Genomic DNA, 21,740 nt, shown 5'->3' with positions numbered 1-21,740 from the left:
AGATATTCAATTGATCTTTAAGTTAATAAGAAATCAAAGGTAGCAGTAGAAAATGTCCAGCCCTAATTCTCTGAAATTCTCTTCACAGTAAATGATCATTTTAAAAAAGTGAAGCAACTGCTTACTGATGTGTTGTACACAACCATCCGTCTCCTCCAATAACCACCGTTAGATATCAGCATTGCCTTAGTGATTTTTCTCATTGCTAAGACAAAATAGCAACTCTCAAAGTTAAAAGAGGAGAGGCTTATTTGGCTCACAATTTGTAGCGGTTTCAGTCCACAGTTAGTTGGCTTCAAGGCAGGGTGGCATGGCAGAGGGGCATCGCAGAGGCGAATTGGTTCATGTCAGGCAGAAGGCAGCTAGCAACGAGCAACAACAGACAAGCTGTGACATACGTTCTGTCTTTTGCATCCTATCCATATGGACAAAGCTAAAAGATGTAGGAAAGGGTTTAGAGATATTCCTGAAGAAATTAAATGCTTTTCTAGGTGGTTATTAGAAGTCTGTGGAGAGTGGGAGAGTGAGTATTAAATACTCTGAGCCAGTTTTGAGCATCTGTGCCCAGTGGAAATTGCCCTCATTCTGAACCCAAAGGAAATTCTACAGCACGTGTTGGAAATGGTCTCTTAGGACACAGTTAAATGGAACAAATATATATGGGTTCTTCTTTTCCACATCAGTTCTAATAGCTTGTAAGTTATTCGTGTAGTGGGACATGAAAAATTTTGATGCAGTAAATTAATTATGAAAGTATATGATTGATACAAATGGAAACTTTCCTAATTAGATGATGATGAGAACTGCATGAAGGATAATGTGTGATAAGTGTACCATTATAAGGTTGTATTTCTGCTGAGGGACTTAAGTAATTCATGCTTGTTATTTATAAGATATTAAAAAGCCCCAAGGTAGAAATACAGCAGTACCTTCATGAATTTCTCTTGAATTATTATGTATAATACTTCTGTGGAAATTGTAAGATGGATAATATGTGTTAGGTTGAGTGATAATGTGTGCATGCATGAGACAATCACATTACCTATTAGCTGTCATAAATGCTTTTTCCCAAAATGAGAAAAGGTTAGGTTATTTAGATAACCAGAAATAAATGATCTATTTGTCTAGAGCGCATTGATCTTACTAAAGTCATGGAATAAAATAACTTTAAATTTCAGAAAATAGTGGATGCATCTGAATTTAAACCTTGTTAAGTATTACACATGTTAGCTGATAAAATACCATAGACTTACTAAAATCTTTATTTTCTATTTATAAGGCTAGTGTAAGATGCCTATGACATAGTAGTATCTCATAGGTAAGACCAACTTGTTTCAAAAGGAGAATATATTTTACTTCAGAAAATAGGTCAGTTTTTCTATCGAGAAATGGCATTGCAAGCCAGGTTGCTCACGTGTTTCGTAAAGTAAGGAAGTAAGTTACAATAAGATATCAGGATTATCCCAAAGACGATGTGTAAGGAGTTCACATGAAGAGGTTAGAGGACCTATATACTAATCTTCTCCGTGCTTTGCTAAAGAATAACAGTTTTCTGCTGTGAAGGGAAAGATTGGTGTAAATATGAGCAGTCTGACTCATAAACCTAACTCTAGACAAGCAGATTATTGTGCAACTATGAGAGGAAACTTCCTAAACACTTTAGAAAGGGAAAGAATAATCAGATTCCCTCAGATTTTGTTTTTTGAACATTAGAGGTACAAAAGGGATACATCCTTGGTGGATAAAATACATCTAGTTTGCAAACTATATTGTTAATCATTGATGATGTAGGGCTAGTAATTGTTTTCATTCCAAGGATAAAACAAGGCAGTAGAGCAATATGTGAGTCGAGGCATGTTGCAGAAGTGGTTATCATAGGATAGTTGTCTACCGGAAGTCATCTTTGGATACTGTGACTTCTCAAGGTCTCCCGCAGATCTATTATTTTAAGAATTTATCTTCCTTTCCACTTTAATGCTATCCCTAGTGTACTTTCTCTTTCAGTTTACTTCCTTCTGCTTTCTTCATTTTCTTAGATGCATTTTGAATTCCATCATCTCTTTCTTTGGGAAATCAATAGCTTGTTAGAACATAGTGGGACCTGAAAGGCAGGGCTAATAGTCCTACCCAAGAAGTTGTTGTGCTAACCAGGATCATAAACTATACATAGGCTGTCCTCTCAGTAAGAGTTAAGGGTCCAAAAGAATGACACGAAAGAAAATATTTTGGTTGATGGGAAAGAAAAAGCAAGGAATGAAGAAAACAGAGCTGCTTAAAAAATACTGAAAGTGGTTTTTTTAGGGCATTAAAAATTGTTACTGCTTTTAAATTTTGAGATTACACATTGAAATATTTCAAAATATTATTCAGCGAAATATGGTCCTCTATAATAAAGAACACTGTCTAAATGGAGTTTCTAAAGAAGTTACTGAAATGCTTTCTTTACAGCCCACCTGATTTTTGAATGTGTATCACTTTTACAAATAAGCTGAAATAACAGTATTACAATTGTTTTATCATTAGTAAAACTATAACACAAAACTAAGGCAAGTACCTTCCCTTTCAAAAATGACTACCTGAGTATCACTCCAAGTTTATCCTCCATACCCAACATAAACTAGATAAATACATAGATAACAGTTATTTTGATTAACTAATCTTCTCAGTAAGTTTTTATTTTTTACCTAATACAACTTCATGTGTTTCTGTGTTTTACAAGTTGTTATAAAATGATCGCTATTTGTTGAAACCTTAACTGAACTGCACCAGCGTTTATGTACCTATTTTCTACATGACTGCAAAAAGAGGGAGAAGAGGGTGGGGATGAAACCAGGAACAGAAGATAGAGAGAGATGCAGGACAGGAGGAAGGCAGAAACAGAGGGAATAATGAGAAAACAAACACCAGGTACTTGGAGATTGGGTCTTGGTTCCTAGCTCGGTTGATGCAAGCCAAGGGCAATTGCCTTATCTGGTTTTCACATATTCATTATCTGCTTGTACCTGTCCATGGATGGACTAAAATGCTTGCAAATTCAAAAATTCTCTGACTTTGGAGCCAGAGAAGTTGTCCAGCTTCTTACCAGCTGTCTGTCATAGTGTCACGAGACCACTTGGTTTCTGCTCTGCAGATTGGAGACAACTGGATTTATCTTGCTTAAAACTTGTACGTTTTAATTTTCTGAAGTAATATTTGTAAAGTCTTTTGAAGACTGATAGGTCTGGGAAAGCCCTCAGCAAATATTCAATTAAAATGTGTGAAATTATCATTTTCATAGATCAGAAAGGTCAGACATTAACAGTTTATGGGGTGCAGCCTATCTTTTTCCCTCATTTCCTTTCTGCCATCTGGAAAAGTGTGGTTGTCATGGTTATGTCAGTGATCCCCAGGCATCATGCATTTACATTGTACATTTGTGATTGATTCATTGTCTAGCACTTGGATTGATGGTGTCAGTGCTACACTCACATAGGGATGGAGCCATTATACAATGTAATGGCTGGAAGAAGGCTTGTCTCTCCCTCTTGCCAGTTTCTGTCTTGTTTGAAGCTGCCATGAACTGTGGACTCGCCATGCTACTCTGTGTTGGAGCCAACTGAGTATGGACTGAGGCTTCCAAAAACTGTAAGAAACAACCATTTCCTTTCCCAACTTTGGGCATCAGGTATTTTTGTCTCAGTGACAAGTAAAAAGTAACTAAGACAGAATTTGGTACTGAGAGTGGGGTCTTGCTGTGACTATACCTGACCATGTTTTTTGAGAGACTTTGGAAATGGCTTGTGGGCAGAGTTTGGAAAGGTTCAGGACATGGTCACCTGGATGCATAGAGCTGGAGCAGCTTAGGCTGGTCTGTAGAGGAGATTCTGGTCAGAAGACCAGAAGTCTGATAGAAAGTCTCATGTTAAAGACCAGGTTTGGGAGGTTTCTGATGGGAACAAGGACTGCGTTGGTTGTTGGACTTCCCACGATGTGTGTTATGGCTTGGAAAAAAGTTTGTCTGCATTTTGCTCATGCCCAGAGATTTTGCCTGAGGCTGAGACAAAGGGCAATGAACTGATTAATCTGTCAAAGAAAATTTCCAGGCACTCAAATGTTGAGTCTATGGCATGGCTCTTGTTGGGGGTTTTTAGCCACATATATGTTGCAAATCCAGAGCAAAGAGCCCAGCAGAATAATTTAAAATGCTGTGAGTTTGGCCAGAAGGAAAACTCCAGTAAAGCTGTGGATTGCAAAGACAGAGCTGAGAACTGATTGCTGAAAAGGAACAGAGAAATAAGAAAGAAGGCCAGGGGGCATCCCAGGAAGCAATGGGTCTCCATCCTTTGCAGCCTCAAAACTGCAAAAGTAAAAGAATTTGCTCAGAGGAGAAAGCCTCAGAGCACCATGCTCCAGAATGGTGACAGAGGCCACATGAAATTCCAGAATGGCAGCAACATAGAGAAGCTGTTCCTCATAATCAGTTAACAGAGCTCAGCCATTCAGGCACTGGACCCCTACAGCGAAGAGAGAAAAATGCCTGGCTACTACTTCAACTGGCAGTAAACATTAGTGGCATCCACATGGTACTGATTTTAGGTGCAAGGAAAATGCACAAATTCTGAGGGTAAGACAACTTCCACCTAGATTGCAAAGGGCCTGAGAGGCCAAGCAGTGTGTCCCTGGGAGGGAAATTCATAAAGATGTAAGGGTGAAGCCAAAGGTGCAGTAGAGACCTCAAAAGTTTGAAAAAGCCAGGAACGTGGATGATCCAAGGAAAGCTGCAAAAAGTAAGCAGAGAGAGTTTAAGAGAGAAGCTGTGGGAGCTGAAATCTCTGGAAGTGCCATGGGGGCAGAATCACCCAAGGTTTTTGGAGCTTGCAACCAGATTGCTTCAAATGCTGAGCATGAACTCTAGGACTTAGTGTTTGCCCTGCTGGATGTTGGACTTGCTTTGTTTCCAACGCTTTATATTCCCCTGTTTGTAACTTTTGGAATGGTTATATTTTGCTTGTGCCTTTGAATTTCAGAAATGTTTACCCTTGTTTCATTTGTATAAGGGGTTACAGTTAAGAGTTTGCCATAGATATCAGAGGAGACTTAGGACTTGGACTTCTCAGCAATGCTGAAAATTTTGGGGCTTTGTCAAATCTTGAAAACTCAATGTCTTTTGTGAAAAGGATGTGCATGAGTCTTTGGGGACCAGGGGTCTAATGTCATGACTTATGTCAGTGGCCCCCAGGCCTCATGCATTTGCATTGTACATTTGTGATAGGTTCATAGTGTAGCTCTTGGATTTATGGTGTCAGTGTTATACCAGCCTAGGGGTGAAGCCAGCATACAGTGTAATAGCTGGAAGAGGGCATGTCTCTCCCTCTTGCCAGTTCCCCCCTTGCTGTTTGAAGCTGCCATGAACTGAGTATGGACTGAAACCTCCAAAAACTGTAAGAAATAGACCTTTCCTTTCCCAACTTGGTGCATCAGGTGCTTTGTCTCAGCAACAAGTAAAAAGTAACTAAGACAATGGTCAAGTGCTACAGATGTTAGCACTGCAGTCCTGTCCACTGGTCAGTCCCTGCTCCAGTCCCACAGTCCAGGAGCAAGATTTCACTTTGCTCTGTCTATCTAGTATGTGAATAATTCCCTGATAATCACTCTGGGGCCCACAAGACACTACCTATGTGTATCTCCTTGCATTGCCAGATGATTAGACTTATTAATGAGCTCTGGGCTCTGAGCAACTTTCATTGAACCCCTGTACCACAGTTGGGATTAGGACTATTTTTAGGTTATGGCTGAGTGGATTTCATTTCATTTAGATTCAATTTAAACTCTTATGGGTTAGCAACACTGTGCTCTCAGGTAACAAATTAGGTAATCCCACACCCTTATTTCCTTCTGATGGTAATCACAAAGTGACCAAGGTTTAAATGGAGTTTGTGCTTATGTCCCAGCATACATCTTGTAGTTTTCTTAACTCATCCTACTGTTTGCATGTTTTTGCTTGTGCCTGTTCCTTGGCTGATGACACCTTTTATTTGAATCTACCTGACAGATTCCTACTCCATCTGTCAGAGATGGTACATGTGTCCCATATTCTTAAGTTTTGAATTCCTTGAGCTGCCATACCTGCCCTGACTTTGTGATTCTTCTCTACACTTTCTGCACAATCATCTCAGCAATGACTGCATCGTCCTTGGGTTTCTCTCCCCTCTGAGTTGTGGGCTGCTTGAGAACAAGAGCACTGTCTTTTCATTGAAGTTATTTCCAATTCTTGGCACAGTAACAAACATAACAGACATTCCCAAAATATTTCCTGAATAAATAACAGGTGGACAAATCAGTCTCTTTTAAGGGTCCACGAAAACTATCTACATTTTCTCCCTTTTAGGCTCATTAGCTGTTTATTTCTTTTCCCACTTCTTTCCTCTTTCTCTCACTCCTACTGTTCCTTTCTTCTCAATTCAGGGTTAAAATAATTGCAATTTACCTGACTGTTAAGAAAATTATGGGAATTCTGAAGATGCTGATTTGCATACCAATATAGCATGGAAAAATAATCACATACATAAATGAATACACTCGTTGGCATCTTTCAACTGACTGCTGTATTATCTCCCTTAATAAGATGCCTTAGAGTCTGCACATTTCCCTGATAAGAATAACTGCTGTCATATTTTTTGTTTCAATTTGAACATTTTAAAGGCATTTGCTATTAGCACTAATTAGATGTATAAGAGCCTTCCTGGGCAGAGTAGATAGTCACAGCTAATTCATAAAGAATTGATGATAGCAACTAAATTGCCTTATAGATTTGCACTTTGGGTAGGGTTAAATTGCCAAATGAAGTGAAAATGTTTAAAAATAAGTTTAATTTTTAATATGAATCATGTTTTTATTAAACTCAAAATAATTTAAAAATTATCTCAATGTTGTTTCAAATGAGCATTTGTATAAAATCACTTTAAAGTAAATAAGCTAATAATATGATAACAGAAGTAGAGGGAATAATAACATTATCCATTTATAGGATACTTTTTATTACAGCTATCATTATGTTTTCTTTTCTTTTGCCATAAACACAATCAAGTCAGTTCCCTCCAGTGCAGATGGCAGACATTTGAGACGGTATAACTTTTTTAATCATTAAAGTATTGATGTAAAAAACAATAGTTTGTTAAATGTTTTCTTAGAAGACTTGAAGTGTTTGCATATGTTTATACATAATTACATATGTTTCTTAAAAGTTACACAGTAGCTATTTGATTTTGTCTTATTAATCAGAAGACGCAGCCTCATTTATTGAAAAGGGGCATCTGAGGAGTTGTTTTACAAGAGTGACGTCCAAATTAAATTGCCAAATGAAGCCAAATTAAAAAAGAAATGGATGCTTTCAGACAGGATATGAAGAGCCCTCTATAAATGTTGAATCTTCCCTACAGTTGATGTCTTGATTTAGAGAACACAAATATTTCAGCAAAGCACTAATTAGACATCATTTTTGTACGTGGGTCCTATTATTCCGCTATAATGTAAAAGCAGAAAGTGAAATGAAATGGACATGAATTTATATACTTTACTTTATATAAGCCAAAATTTGTGCTAGTAATAACACGGAGTTACACATTTCTCAAAAGTGAGTGCTGACTGGGGAAAATAGATATACCTATAAGTATTACCTTCTTTTATTTTGAAAGTTTTAGTAGAGACATATTAGATTCTAGCTGGTTGATGTTCTTCTTAAGATGTGACTTTGGGTTCCTAGCATTCCTCAGACAGAACAAAAGTTTGTAAAATTCTAGGGCAATTCAGCTGGCCAAGGATCAGGCTATCTCCTGTGTTTACTACGTTAAGGCACAAAACAGTTCCTGGAACACAGTGAGTGCTTACTAATTGTTGAGAGAGCAGCGAGTAAGTTGCTTCACAGAGCTTCATTTTCCATGGCTATCCTCCCAGTTCTGCTTTTCATTCTTTTGCAGCATTCAGTCCTGGTACATTGCCTTCGCCTGGCATCTCTTCTCATAGATTTGTTCTTCTCCTGACACTCAGGAAAGCAACTTTCCAAACTTATCTCCTGCACATTTGGCTTCACGCTAGAAAACTGATTTCTTATCTGTCATCTTGTTTTTCATATTACTAAATTGCATTCTCAGGTAAAATGCCTGGCCCAATACTAGATATATTTAAATTCCAAGTTCGTCAAGCAAATCTCTACTTATCCTTGCTTCATCTTCCAAGACACTGACTGGAAGATGCTGATGGGCATCGTCAATAAATTGTGCTCCAATCATTTAAGGTTTGTTTTGTTACAGCGTTCCCAGAATATATTCCAACAGCAACAGGGAATGTGGGCATCTTGAGCTTCAGTCTGCAGCAGTGGTAGGTGTGAGGGAAAAGATGAGGGCAGATATTTATGTCTTAAGGAATATTTTAGTTCTGGGAAAATCTCTTGTCTTTGTGCTTACCTATAATCTCAGGTCACACTTTCATGTCACTCTCCTTACATTTTATTCTCAGCATAATATTTTTATTCTCTTTTTTCTAAAATCTCAGCTCACTTTAAATTTGGGGGTATTTTTTAAAGAAAATATAACTTCCCATTGGTTTTTAAAATTAAATAATACTTTTGAAATCTATCTTGAAGAGATTACCGAAATTTATTAGGCAAAATTTTCATAGAGAAAGGAACTGGTTAGCCATGCACAAAATAGACAAGCAGAGAATTAAATGGAAAAGAACTGGATGCATTATTCATTTTAGGCTGTATATCATCTTTAGACACTTACTGTTCTTTTAACATCGTTTTTGGAAGCTATAATAGATAAAAGAAGAGTTGAGATTGCTTATAGTGGAAACTAGCACTATAATTTACCTAGCACAAGTGAGTTTATGCATATTTACATCTATTAGTTAACGCATATTTATGCCCTGCTAATCACCTCTTCCATAGAATGAGTGCTTTATCTGCCACACACATGTGTAATCTATAATTTCAGGAATTTAAACCGTATTTCCAATAAGAAACTATCGGCTGAAACAGAGTAGTAAGTCTTCCAGGTTGCTGCAATTCTCTAGTACATTCTTAATATTAAAATAAATTAACAGTCAACAGTTATCACTGTGAATAATATTAGAGGAAATTAATGTATTTAATATACTCAGCTATCCATTAAAAGTGATTATGTGTATAAGTTGTCAGATGTCTACTAAGCTTCACCAATGTGACCCACTGTGGTCTCCTCTGCTTTTCTGTTCTGTGGCTTTGATTGTTGACAATGGTGACCATGATCTCTGCACTCCCAGGGCTTCCAATGGTGCTCCTTGTTAAAACAAACAAAGCAAAATAAACATAATTATCCATACAATAAAGGTTGAGAATTCTGACAAACATATATTTATACTTAGAAAAATTGCAGGGAATTAAAACATCAGTTATAAGAATTTGGAATTGGTTCAACGCTTCAAAGATAATAGTTAACATCATTATAGTGCTAGTGGAAAATTGAGATTCTGGTACTCAGTGACATGCGGTCATAAAAACCTTCGTGTAATTTTTATCTATAGCAGCTAGAATTAAAGGCTGAGGAAGAACATTTTTCCTATTCATTTTTCTTTTTCTTAAACTGGTGGAATCATGCAGTAGAATACCTACACATAAAACTTACATGATGGCCTTAGATCGTGGCACAGAGCAAATGAGAGTCAATTTAACTACCTTATAAATGCCTTTTATTTTGGAGGGTGGAGGCTTTTAAATTAAGTCCTAAATTTGCTACTGCAACTGGCCAAATTACAACACAAGTTAAATTCATAGCCTTGCCTACTCTCATTAAATACTTTTTAGTAATTATTAGAGAAGAGCTGAATTTTGAAAAGTAGATGACATACAAATAGATTTTAAAGAATAACAGTATATCAAATTCCCAAATACCACTGAATGGTTTTTGACAGCCAATAAAGATTCTCACTGCAACAATGAGGGATGGAATGACTTTTGCCTGTACACCCTGCCACGGTGCCACTTAACATTACAGAAGATGCTGATGTTCGGGAAAGTCCACCACCACCTTCCAACTACTCCATGCTGCTTGCATCAGAGAAATATCTAAAGAGACTGCTCTAGAAGGGAAACAGAAACATTATATATTGCATATAATATTCATAATATATATATATATATATATACACACACACACACACACACACACACATAGAGACAGAAAGACACAAACACACAGATTTATTCCAAAGGTATTAAAACCATGATTGGTAGAAAATAATCATGTTTCACGTTACCACTAGTGCATTCAATAGAAATTCTTGTCCTAACGCCTAATCTTGTCAGCTATTTGTATAATATCGAATATCTTGCCTGGATATTTGTATAAAAGATGGACCTATCGTTGTTTCATAAAATGAAATTAATATTGCATTTTAAATAACAATGTGTCTTTACTAGAATAACTTTATTAAATTTTTTTAAATTCACCATATTTTTGATCATGCTACATGTGCCTCAGTGACTCAGTAAGGATTCCTTATAATTTATATTTAAAGAGAAAAAAGTAGCTGCCTCACAGATAGCTGCGAATGATGTGCTGACACCGTAGAGCGAATGACTGCAATTTTAAAGTTTCATTCAAGGGCAGTCCTCAAGGAAGTGGAGTGAGGAATCACATCAAATGGCAGAACTTGTGCCATGTGTCCGATCATCGGAAGAGGATACAGCCAAAGGAACAGATCGACAGTGATTTGTGGTAAAATGATTTGAAGGTGGCACAAATAAACGTAAAGATATTCTGTATTAATGGGTTGGAATAATTATTACTGTTAAAATGTTTGTAATAACCAAAATGATCCACATATTTAATGTAATTACTAATGAAATGACAATGGTATATTTCATAGAAGTAGAAACATCATACAGTTCAAATGGAACAACAAAGAACCTTGGATGGCTAAGAATTTCTGAGCAAACACAGTATAATCAAGACTGGAAACATCACACTACCTGATTTCAAAGTATCTTACAAATTTATAATAATAAACACATGACATTTATATAAAAACAAACACAGGAATTAATATCATATATAGACCACAGAGTAGTATAAAGACCCCAGAAATAAACCTATACATTTGTGGTAAATTCATGTTTGACAAAAACATTGTGTTCACACAATGCGGAGAGGACAATCTCTTCAATAACTGGGTTTGGTAAACTTAATATATTCATGAAAAATAAGATTATACCCTTATTTCATATCATGTAAAATAAATAAACTCAAAGTGGGCTAAGAATTTAAACAAAAGGCCCCACTAGAAGAAAACATGGGAAAAGCTTACTGGCATCCACCTGGGTAAAATTTTTCTGGATATGACTCCAGAAATATAAGTAACAAAAACAAAAGTAAGCAAATACAATTTCATTAAACTAGAAAATTTCTGCACAGAAGAGGACACAATTAGCAGAGTGATGACACAACAAGCAGATAAGAGAAAATACTTTAAAGTTATACATACGTGGTAGCATCCAAAATAGTTGGGGAAATCTAAAAAACCCAATAACAAAAACACAACACAAAAATAGGCAAAGATATGAATAAACATATTATGAAAAGAAGCTATGCAAACACTCAAAAGGTATTTTTAAAAAATGCTCAATATCACTAATCAGGCAAATAAAAGATCACAATGCAACCTGTTAGAATAAGTATTATAAAATATTAAGGAGAACAGGTGTTGGCAAAGATGTGAAGAAAGAGAGACTTTGCACATTGTTGGTGGGAATATAAAACAGTATAGTATGGAAAACAGTATAGGTGTTACTAAAAATTTTAAAAAAATGGAACTAACGCATGATCCATAAATACTAGTTCTGGAAATATTCCCAAATAATAAAAGTAACAAGTGTACCATACAGTTATTTTTCACTCCCATTTTTTCTTGGTGAATTAACAGTGGCTATCCTGGAATCACTCTAAATGTCTGTAGGCAGACAAATGGATAAAGGAATGTTAATCTGAAGGATATTATGCTAAATGAAATAAACCATCACAGAAAGGCAAACATATCATTCCAGTTATATGCAGATTATAAAAATCTTGAGCATATAGGAGCAGAGAGTAGAATAATACTGCTTTCAAGGGGTTGGGAGCAGTACCAGAAATGCAGAGAATATTGGTCAATAGGTAAAAAATTCATCTCGGATTCATACTCATAAAAATGTACCATATAACTAACATTGCTAAGAGAAGAGATTTTAAGTGATCTCACTACAAAAAATGCTAAGTATATCAGGTATGTTAATGAGCTTGATTCAATCAGTTCACAATATACTCATATACCAAAGCATCACATTGCACACCTTAAACATGCAGTTTTCATTTTTCAATTATACGTTAATAAAACCAGGCAAAGCAATTAATACTTACAGAGAAAGAGAGGAGAATATAGGAGAGGAATGGAGAGGAGGAGAGGATAGGAGGAGAGGAGAGGCGAGGAGAGGAGAGGAGAAGAAAGGAGAAGAGAGGAGAGGGGAGAAGAGGAGAGGAGAGGGGAGGGGAGGGGAGGGGAGAAGAGAGGAAAGAAGGGGAAGGAAAGGGAGTTGGGCAAAAGAGAGGAGAGGAGAGGAGAGGAGGGGGGCAAGAGAGGGGAGGAAAGAAGAGGAGAGCAAGAGAGAAGAGAAGGGAAGAGAAAAGAAGAGAAAGAAAGAAAAAGGAATGTAGGGAGACAGAGAGGAGAGAGTAAAGGCAATTTGCTTACTGCAAGTTCACAATAAATAAGTAAATAAAATAATAAAGTTGGCAATAGTACAAGTTCAGAAAAAATTAGAAAATTGGTGAAGACTTTCACACATGGGTGTTACAGAACAGCTGAAAATAAAGCTACCTACACCCCTTTTCAAGTTTCACACCAATCTATTTTCTCTGAAAGCTGAAAAATGACCAAGTCTGTAAAATATATCCATGAACAGAGTCACCATGGTAGTAGAGAGCGCTTGTGGTGGTGACAGTGGCTTCTCTAGTCCCCTGTAAACACTGAGTAGAAAGTGCTTGAGTTGCAGAAAAGAAGTTAGGAGCAGCATTCCCCAGAACCCATTTCCCTGTATATGCACATATTCTAGTGTGCATGAGACACATCCGCATCATTTCAGAAAGCAGAAGAGGAAATGCCCCAGTTAGGGAGGAGATGTAGACGTTCGTGCAGATTTTGATCAGGTATGAGATTCAAGGCAGCCGTATTACACCTGGGATATGTACAATGACTCCTATTTTCTTATGAGAAACTTGGATAATTTAATGTGGAAACAAAAATCCCCTTTTCTGGTGTCAGAATAAAATATTCCTCATCAGTTTAGGTCAAAACTCTGGAACTATTTGAGTTTATAATTCCGGATCGCGATAGTTTTATGATGGGTGATAATGGCTCTAAACCAGTCCTGTGCTCTCAAAGCTTGAAAATAGAACATAGACATTAGTATAAAATAAAAATGCAAAGCTCCACAAGGAGAAACTCTCCTCAAAATTTCAGAGAGGTAGCACTTGGCTGTCTCTCCCTTCAGGCCCTTGCATGCGCCTTCCCACCATCCGGAAACTTTCCCACAGGCCAACGCGTTTGTATGGTTCAGGTTGCAGCTTAAATATAAATTCTTCCCAGATGGCCATTTAGTTTAAATTAATCTTTCTTTCTTTCTTTCTTTCTTTCTTTCTTTCTTTCTTTCTTTCTTTCTTTCTTTCCTTTTTCTTCTTTCTTTCTTTCTCTTCTTTTTGATTCCTTGCACTAGAAATCAAACCCAGGAACTTGTGAAAACTAGCCATATGAAGACGCTCCTAGCCCTTACTGTCTTAGAATTTAATCTTTTTATTCTCTTCCAGGTTACTCGCCTCCCTAAAATAATTACTGTTATAAAGTATGTATTTATTTCCATCTATCTCCCTCATCAAACTGTAAATCCAAGAGGGTTATGTAAATCTTTTTCCTAAATTAGCCCATGTCTAGTAAATTGTACACGTTCAATAATTATATAGCAAATTAATGGTTAGTGAATCAGGGGCAGTAAGAGGTACATGAAAACAATCTGTAAAAATCATAAAGGAAAGGCGTTCTTAATTTTTCAAGATACAAGGTATCAGTCAATAATGTGAGGTAATAAAGGTTTGGGTTTTTGCTCTTTGTGGTGAAAAAAAAAAATAGAATGGCTGCTATCAAGAATTCAACCAATAAATGTTGGCGGGGTTGTGGGGAAAAAGGAACATTTCTCCGCTGCTGGTGGTGTTAGACTGGTGCAGCTTCTGTGGAAATCAGTGTGGAGATTCCTCATAAAACTAAGATTGGAAGTTCCAGTCACTCCAGCTATTCGCCTCCTGGGTATTTTCCCAGAAAAATTGAAAAGGCCATACACATATGTGCACCCATGTTTATAGCAGCACAATTTGTAATAGCTAAATCTTGGAAACCACCCAAATGCTCATCACCCACAGAATGGATAAAAAAGGTGTGGTATTTTTATACAATAGAATATTACTCAGCCATAAAAGACTATGATCTTAAGACTTTTATAGGTAAATGGAGGGAACTTGTGACTATCCTCATAAGTTAAATAAATCGGACTCACATTTGAAAATGTCATATTGTCTCTCTAGTGTAAAAAATAAATAATAATAATTAAGATCTAAAATGTAATATACATATTTTAATAATGAAAGGGAAAGAAAGTGCTCAAAAGAAAAGAGTAATTTGTAGATATATACATCTAACTGTATGTATAAGTATGCAAGATAGATATCCATACTGCTAAGTTTTTATTAGTTCATCAAAAAGAATAATTTGTGCTGTCATTGTTTATCTGTTCATTTTTATACTTTAATTTTGTAACTTGAACAACAAAGTCTAAGATAACAGTATGTAATATATTAATTGGTGATGATTTCTTACTTTTTTTGAAATTTTTTATCATTTCTACCCTTTTTTCTGTCTTGCTTTAAAAAATAAAGCAGAATGATAGCATCCTAACACTCACTAGAAAAGGTCTTGGCAGGATATTAGAGATAGAGATGCACCACTCAGTTTCTCCTATGTTTAGTTTCCAACTAATTATAGTGATTGTCCTTTATTTTTATGCAATAACTATAAAATTAGTAAATTTTATAGGATATTTACAGATGCAAAGTTCTTAGTAAAGCTGATAATGTTACTTGTGGAATTATTTAACAAATAGTGATTTTTGGAAGATTTTTTTTAATTTAAAATTTTTGCTTAATGAATAAAAAGATCAAAATAAAATAATCAATGTTTAAAAATTTTGATAAACATTTTAAACACCATGAAAAAGTTTTGCCTCCTAGTTCAAAGCTACACTGATCAATGTGTTCACCTCTGTCTGGAGCTGCATTAACCTTTCCTACAGTGAAGAAACTTTAGAGCTCTTTTAGTTTTCTTCTTTAGAAATCTACAATAAGATACAAAGAAAGCAGTTTTTATGCAGATTGTATTTTATTTTCAGCCTTACTAAGGGAAGAGAGCAATTTCTAAATTTGTATAAATAGCTAAATTTTTTGTAATCCAAAATGTAATGTTATAAAGTGGCCTTCTGAAATATTTAGAACCAATACTAATTGCACAGTCCTCACAAACAGGGCTCGTATACGTATGTCTGTGCATCATTGCAGGACTGTAATAAGGTAGATGAGTTCACTGTTTAGAGGGGGGAACTTCTACTGCCTCCTAATGCACACTTCCAAGAAAATGCATTTGTATTTTCATAGCATCAAAGTGAAGAATGTGAATATCTAAGTCTTGCAGCTCCATAATTAGTGGATTCCTCTTTACTTAAATCTGCACATTTCTCTTTAATGTATTGTTATAGCTATTCCCACTGTTGAAATTAGACAGTCTTCAATTCAGATCAAGGTTTTCTCCCTTTTGTGTGAAAATTGGTTAGGGTTAGCCACACACTCATCTTCAATTTTCTCATATTTAAAAAGAACATGATGATCTCCTTGTTGTATAGGGTAACATTTGAAGTAGAAGATGATGCTTAAAACTGCTGTGTTCTTTGTAAGGGATTAAGAAATGACGCCATCTGTAATTATCTCTATGCTCAAAATAAAAGATCAAGTAGAATTTGCATCCCCGTATTCCTGCCTCTCTTTTTGAAGTCTCTGTCCTGGGTACAGCTGCTAGGAGAAGCTCCGACAGCAGAGGGGGCTCCCATTTGGGGCTGCAGTGAGTGGAACACAAAAAATACCCTATTTATTTTTCCTAACTTGCTCCAGGGTGTTGGCACTCTGGTTGCCTGCAGGTAAACTTAATATCTTGATTAGCTCTCCTGAGGATGCCTCTGGAAACAGTTCTATGAAGCGGGAGGTGGAGGTCTGGCTAATACCTTTGGTGGCTTCAGAGTAGTCCACAGAGGTCGGTTTGCTTTGGAATTCTAAAACGTTTGTTACCTTGGCAACCACAGGCAGCACAAGACTGAGATTTGAGTGACTTTAGATTCTTTTGCAATTCCTTATGGGGATGAATGATTTGTATGTCTAATCAATGAATGGTAAAGATACATTGTTTAATAAGATTAATGAAGCTCCCATAAAGCATTTTGTATGCTAGCCCGGATGGTATGACTTCCTTAGAAATGTAGTTAAAATTCCTTAAAATGTAGTTAACATTCCTTAAAATGTAGTTAACATTTCTGGAATGCAGGCCTCTGGGAAAACCAAGCCTTGGTGAAATTCCAGGCTGGGGCATAACTACATCTTCACTTGCCTCTGATGCGTAGTCACAGAGATTTGTTTTAAGCTCCATGAGGGAAAAAAAAAAATGGTTTCTTCTTTTTTTCCTTTTTATTTTCTTTTACTCCATGATCATCTGGATAGCAGTAGGAGGCTTTCTAGATCTACCTCCCATTACAAACCAACTCTGATCCTGCAGTTTCATAGTAGTCTAAGCAATATGAAAACATGCTTTGATATGTTTTCCTATGGTTAAAGATACTCTTCAGTCTCATTTGGCTTTCTTCAGTGTTCTTCATTTTATTTTGTCATGATCTGGTTTTATCTCCTCCCCTCAAGACGCATTTATTCCTTTCAGTCAGACTGTGTCACAGATACTGATTTGTGCAAATATATCTCTTTAATATATCTATTCATTTGTAATAGGCATTTAGAACTCCTGGAATTGAAGACACTCCACTCTGCTTTCCTCTGATACTCCACACTGGTTGTACCAATCTACATTCCCACCATCAGTGAAGTTCCATTTACCTCACAGACCCACCAGCATTTGTCATTGGTAGATTTTTTTAATAGCTATTCTTTCTGGAGGGAGGTGGAGTCTCAGTTTTAATTTGCATCTCTCAAATGACAAGTGCTGTTGAACTTTTTTTGGTATATTTATTTGCTGTTTCTACTTCTTTGTCTGAAAATTGTGCATTCATATTAGATGCCCATTTTTTGTGTTAGGTTTTAAAATGTGTGGGGGGTTCATTTTGTTTGTTCAATGCTTTATATGTTCTAAAAGATAGTCCTTTGCCAGAGGAACAACTGGTTAACTTTTTTCCCACTCTGTGAGTTGTTGTTTCACTTTTGATGATTTATTTATTTTACTGTACAAGAAGATCTCAGCTTTTGACTCATTGTAGTATATCTAAATGGTACCAGGAAACTTTAACAAGAAGATGATGACGAAGAAGATGTTGGAGTTGTTATCCAAAACAATTTCGAAGGGTCCAGGACTGGGAGTGTCTGAGCTGGGGATCTAATCTCAGCGCTTATCGAGGTTGCAGCCAAGTCGTAAGTTGGAGCTGCAATTTCAAAGACTGCAACAGGTTGGGAAGAGCCACTTCTGGGCTCACACAGGACACTGCTGGGAGAGGTCAGTTCTTTACTACATTTCCAATTCCACAGGATTCCTCTCAATGTCCCCTGGAATGAGCAACGAAAAATACAAGGTCACCTTTACATGTCGATCTCAAAACTGATTTATCATTGTTTATCCTTTATTATCTGTCAGTCACATAGGTCAAACCAAATTCAGTATGGAAAATGGCTGCACAAAAGTGCAAATCCCAAGACACAAGTCATGAAGGGACACATGTAAGTTTACTCCTCACTTCATAAAAGTGTGGAAACTTACCTACAGGGAATGGAAGGCTCTCTCCAACCCTTCTTCCTGAAGTTGTGTTGATTCCTTGCAAAGGAACAACTTTAGAGTGGAGGAAGCATGAGAGAGTAGGTTAAAGGGAGTATGTACACTGAATTTTGGAATTATTATACATATACTTTGAAAATTGATGGGAAAGCATTCCTTAATACTAGTATATCTATCCTTTCACGTCCAGTAGAAATATTTTATCATGACCCTGAAGGACACTTAGGAATACCTTTCATTCCACACAGAAAGTGGGAAACCATCAATCTTTCCTGCCCAATATGGTAGTTACTAATCATATCAGTCTGCTGAGTACTAGAAAAGCAATTGTGAGAATTGTAATATGCTATAAATTAAAACACACAACTATTACAAGGACTGTGTAAAAATGTAAAACATGCTATTAATATTTTTATGTTTATTGCATGTTAATATACAATTTTATGTATATTGGAATGAATAAATTATATTAACATTAATTTCACATGTTTTATAATAACTTTTTAGAGACTAATAGCTATGGGAAACATAACATTATTTCTATGACTTGCATTTGTGGCCAGCTTATGTTCCTGTTGGATGGTGCCACTCTAAATGCTTGCATGGAAATGGCTCTATGGAAGTAAAGTTTCCCTTTCTGTACCAGAACACATGGTGTATTTCCACAGGGAATATTTGGTGAAGTGAGTACCAAGGACTGGCTTTAAGGATAAACAAAACAAAGCAAAACAAAAACAAAGACCACACAAGTCAACAACATAAACCCTGAAGATAATGGTATATGTGTGTAGAAGAGCTTATGAGTCCCTCAGCACCAATCATTCAATAAGCATTGCGTTTCCTAAAACACTTGAACACTTTTTCAAGGATCATTTAATAGCATATTCATCTCAGCATAGTAGAGTGGACGTTTGGTATTATTGTCCTTCCTGACGAATGCACACCGATGGACACACACTCCGGTTTATATGTCCCCTCATGTGGGGTGCAGTTGAGGTGTGTTTTACAACTCACCCAGAGGTATGCTACACATGGAGTCCCCACAATAATGGAGCCTTTGTTGAGGGTAGCAGTAGGCAGCTTACTGACCCCTCTCTCTCTAGCTTTCTTCTCCTCCTCTCCTATTAGTCATTCCTAGGATCCCATTCCAAGAAAACTTCACTTCCTAGTCTTAGTTTCAGAACCTGATGTTAGAGAAATCCAGCTGATTTGAGTGTGAGTATGACAGCTTGTGTTTCCATCAGAGTATGTGTTTCTGGTGAGGGTAAGTAATTGTCAGTCAGCTTAATGTAATACTCTCCTGGTGACAAATGTTTTCCTGTGTATTCACTTTTGTATCCTCTTATTTTGCATTTGTTTCTCCACATTCTGTCCCTGGTCATGCCCTCAAAAACAGCCTCCTCTGGATAAACATTCACAAAAACATGCAGTCATCAAATTAGACCAGGCCTAGAAGTATGAGTCATACACAATGGCCTAGAAGTTTTCCTTTTGACATCTGCTGAAAGGAAAAGCAGTTTTCTTCCTTGGAGCAGAGTATGAGAATGACACTTCACTTTCCAGGGTCCTCACTTTACAGCAAGTTGAAAAGCACTCTATTTTTACCCTATTTTCTTTATTATAAACAGATCTCAATTTATAACCCACGTGTATGGTTTCACCCAGAAGGAGGTCAGGATGCACTGCCCTATTTAGTGCAGCAGGGCAAGAATATTAGAGATGACGAAGGGTCAGCGTCACCTAGCACAGACAAGGCTGCATGATGGAAAACAACAAAATCAAAATGTGCGTTCCTGGATACATAGCCCTGGAGATAAAGCTGCATTATTGCGAATCTAGGTTGTATTAAAACTAATAACAACAAAAGCACCACTTCTAAGACATAAAATTCTCTCTCGTTTGTGAATGCCTTGCATAAATAACTTCCCCTGTGATTCCTTCAACAACACTGTGAGGGAAACCACAGTCACCATAGATGTGATACTGAATCCTTGTCACCACAATCCTACCTATTTGTACCCTTGCACTTGATAATTTGTATAACACAGTTTTGTAACTCTAGCAGCACACTGAACTTAATGCAGTGAATAAAACTATGCATGTGAAAACATTTGATGCACGGATACATAATTTTTGCAGCATTAGTTTCAAATGGTCACAGAACCTACTTATGCTATTACATTTCAGCTTACTCCACCTAACCTCTATTTTTTTTAAATCTTGTTCCTCTCTATAAATTCTCCAAATATGAGCACCTACTTAACCCTTCCTCCTGGCCTGGAGTTTGATTCTGAAAGCATTCTGGATAATGGACCTCTTTGGTGTGGTTCACAGACCTCCCCAGAGCATTACTAATAGCTGATATCCTTTATGGTGTGGCATAGATTTCCAGGACAAGTTGAAAACGGATACAGCATTATTTCATCATTGTATCATTATTTTTCCTCTTCCTTAGGAAGTACTATTGGTGTGAGAAGCATAAATGATTGGAAAAGTGGTACTGTCAGTAGGCTATGTCTTATGTTGAAGTGCTCAGAAAAAAGCTAATCAAAAAGTAATGGAAATGTGAATATCTTGGGATATCAGGTAAGATGAGTGCCTTGTACAGTGATGACACACTACCAAATAACGTATTCGGGGAGGTGGAGTAAATGGGAGTCAAACGCATGACCTCGCACTGCAGGCAGACACACTGTGCCGTTGAGCTACATTCCCGGCCCTGATCAATGTAAATTCATGGCATTTATCTGAGAATCAAGTCATTTACTGGTCCGTATTCTTCTAGAAATGATTGATTTATATTTATACAGTAGGCACAGCCTTATACTAGAATGGAATCTTCATAAAGACAGGATTTTTTCATTTCACTGTATCAGCAACTCCCATTACAATGCCTGGCACATAGAAAATATCAGATTCTTTCTGAGCAAATGAATATTTAAATATTTGTCATCTAGTTTGTAAAAGTCTTATTCTTATTCTAATATCTGCTGATATTCTGTACTATCCTAGAAAGAAAAATAGAAACATTTTAAAAGGAAAGAATTTGAGCAGTCTCTTTAAATTTTCTGAAGCCTCTAGTAGTTAAGTAAAGGAAAATTCAGTTACATTTTGTGTTTCTCAGTTAAGAATGGTCTGGCCATGGGGCAGAATGATATTTTTAAAACATAAGGAAAATAATCCGCTAGTTTAATCTGCACAATGCTCAGCACTGGTATCTTCTCCATTAACAATATGGTACGAGAGAAGCTGGGGGTCATTAGAGGGCCTGAAAACACCCGGCAATGTGTTTGCACAAGATTAGCCCTTCACTGAAAAGACATATTCCTCCTCCACATGGCCTCATGTCAGGGTTGCTGGCCTTCACGCGTGGAATTTTTCCAGTTCATCAAGGCAAACAAGCCCAGAGCTATTTTCTAGGTTTGAAATAAAAGAGCAAGCTATGGTAAGCTTCAAAACCTTTGTTACTATTTCTATTCTTCACTTCTCTCTCCATTTTCTGTTCTCTCTTTTCACTCACCTGTTTGTGCCTTGCTTAGTAAACAGAACAAACCATGTGGCAAGTAGTGATAACATTCCTTCCACATGAATTCAGCTTTAACTTTATTTTGTTT

The sequence above is a fragment of the Cavia porcellus genome, unplaced genomic scaffold, assembly GCF_034190915.1.
Source record: "Cavia porcellus strain 051 isolate PalLab524CR breed Dunkin Hartley unplaced genomic scaffold, mCavPor4.1 scaffold_1, whole genome shotgun sequence".
Lineage (NCBI taxonomy): Eukaryota > Metazoa > Chordata > Mammalia > Rodentia > Caviidae > Cavia > Cavia porcellus.
This window is presented reverse-complemented; position numbering follows the sequence as displayed.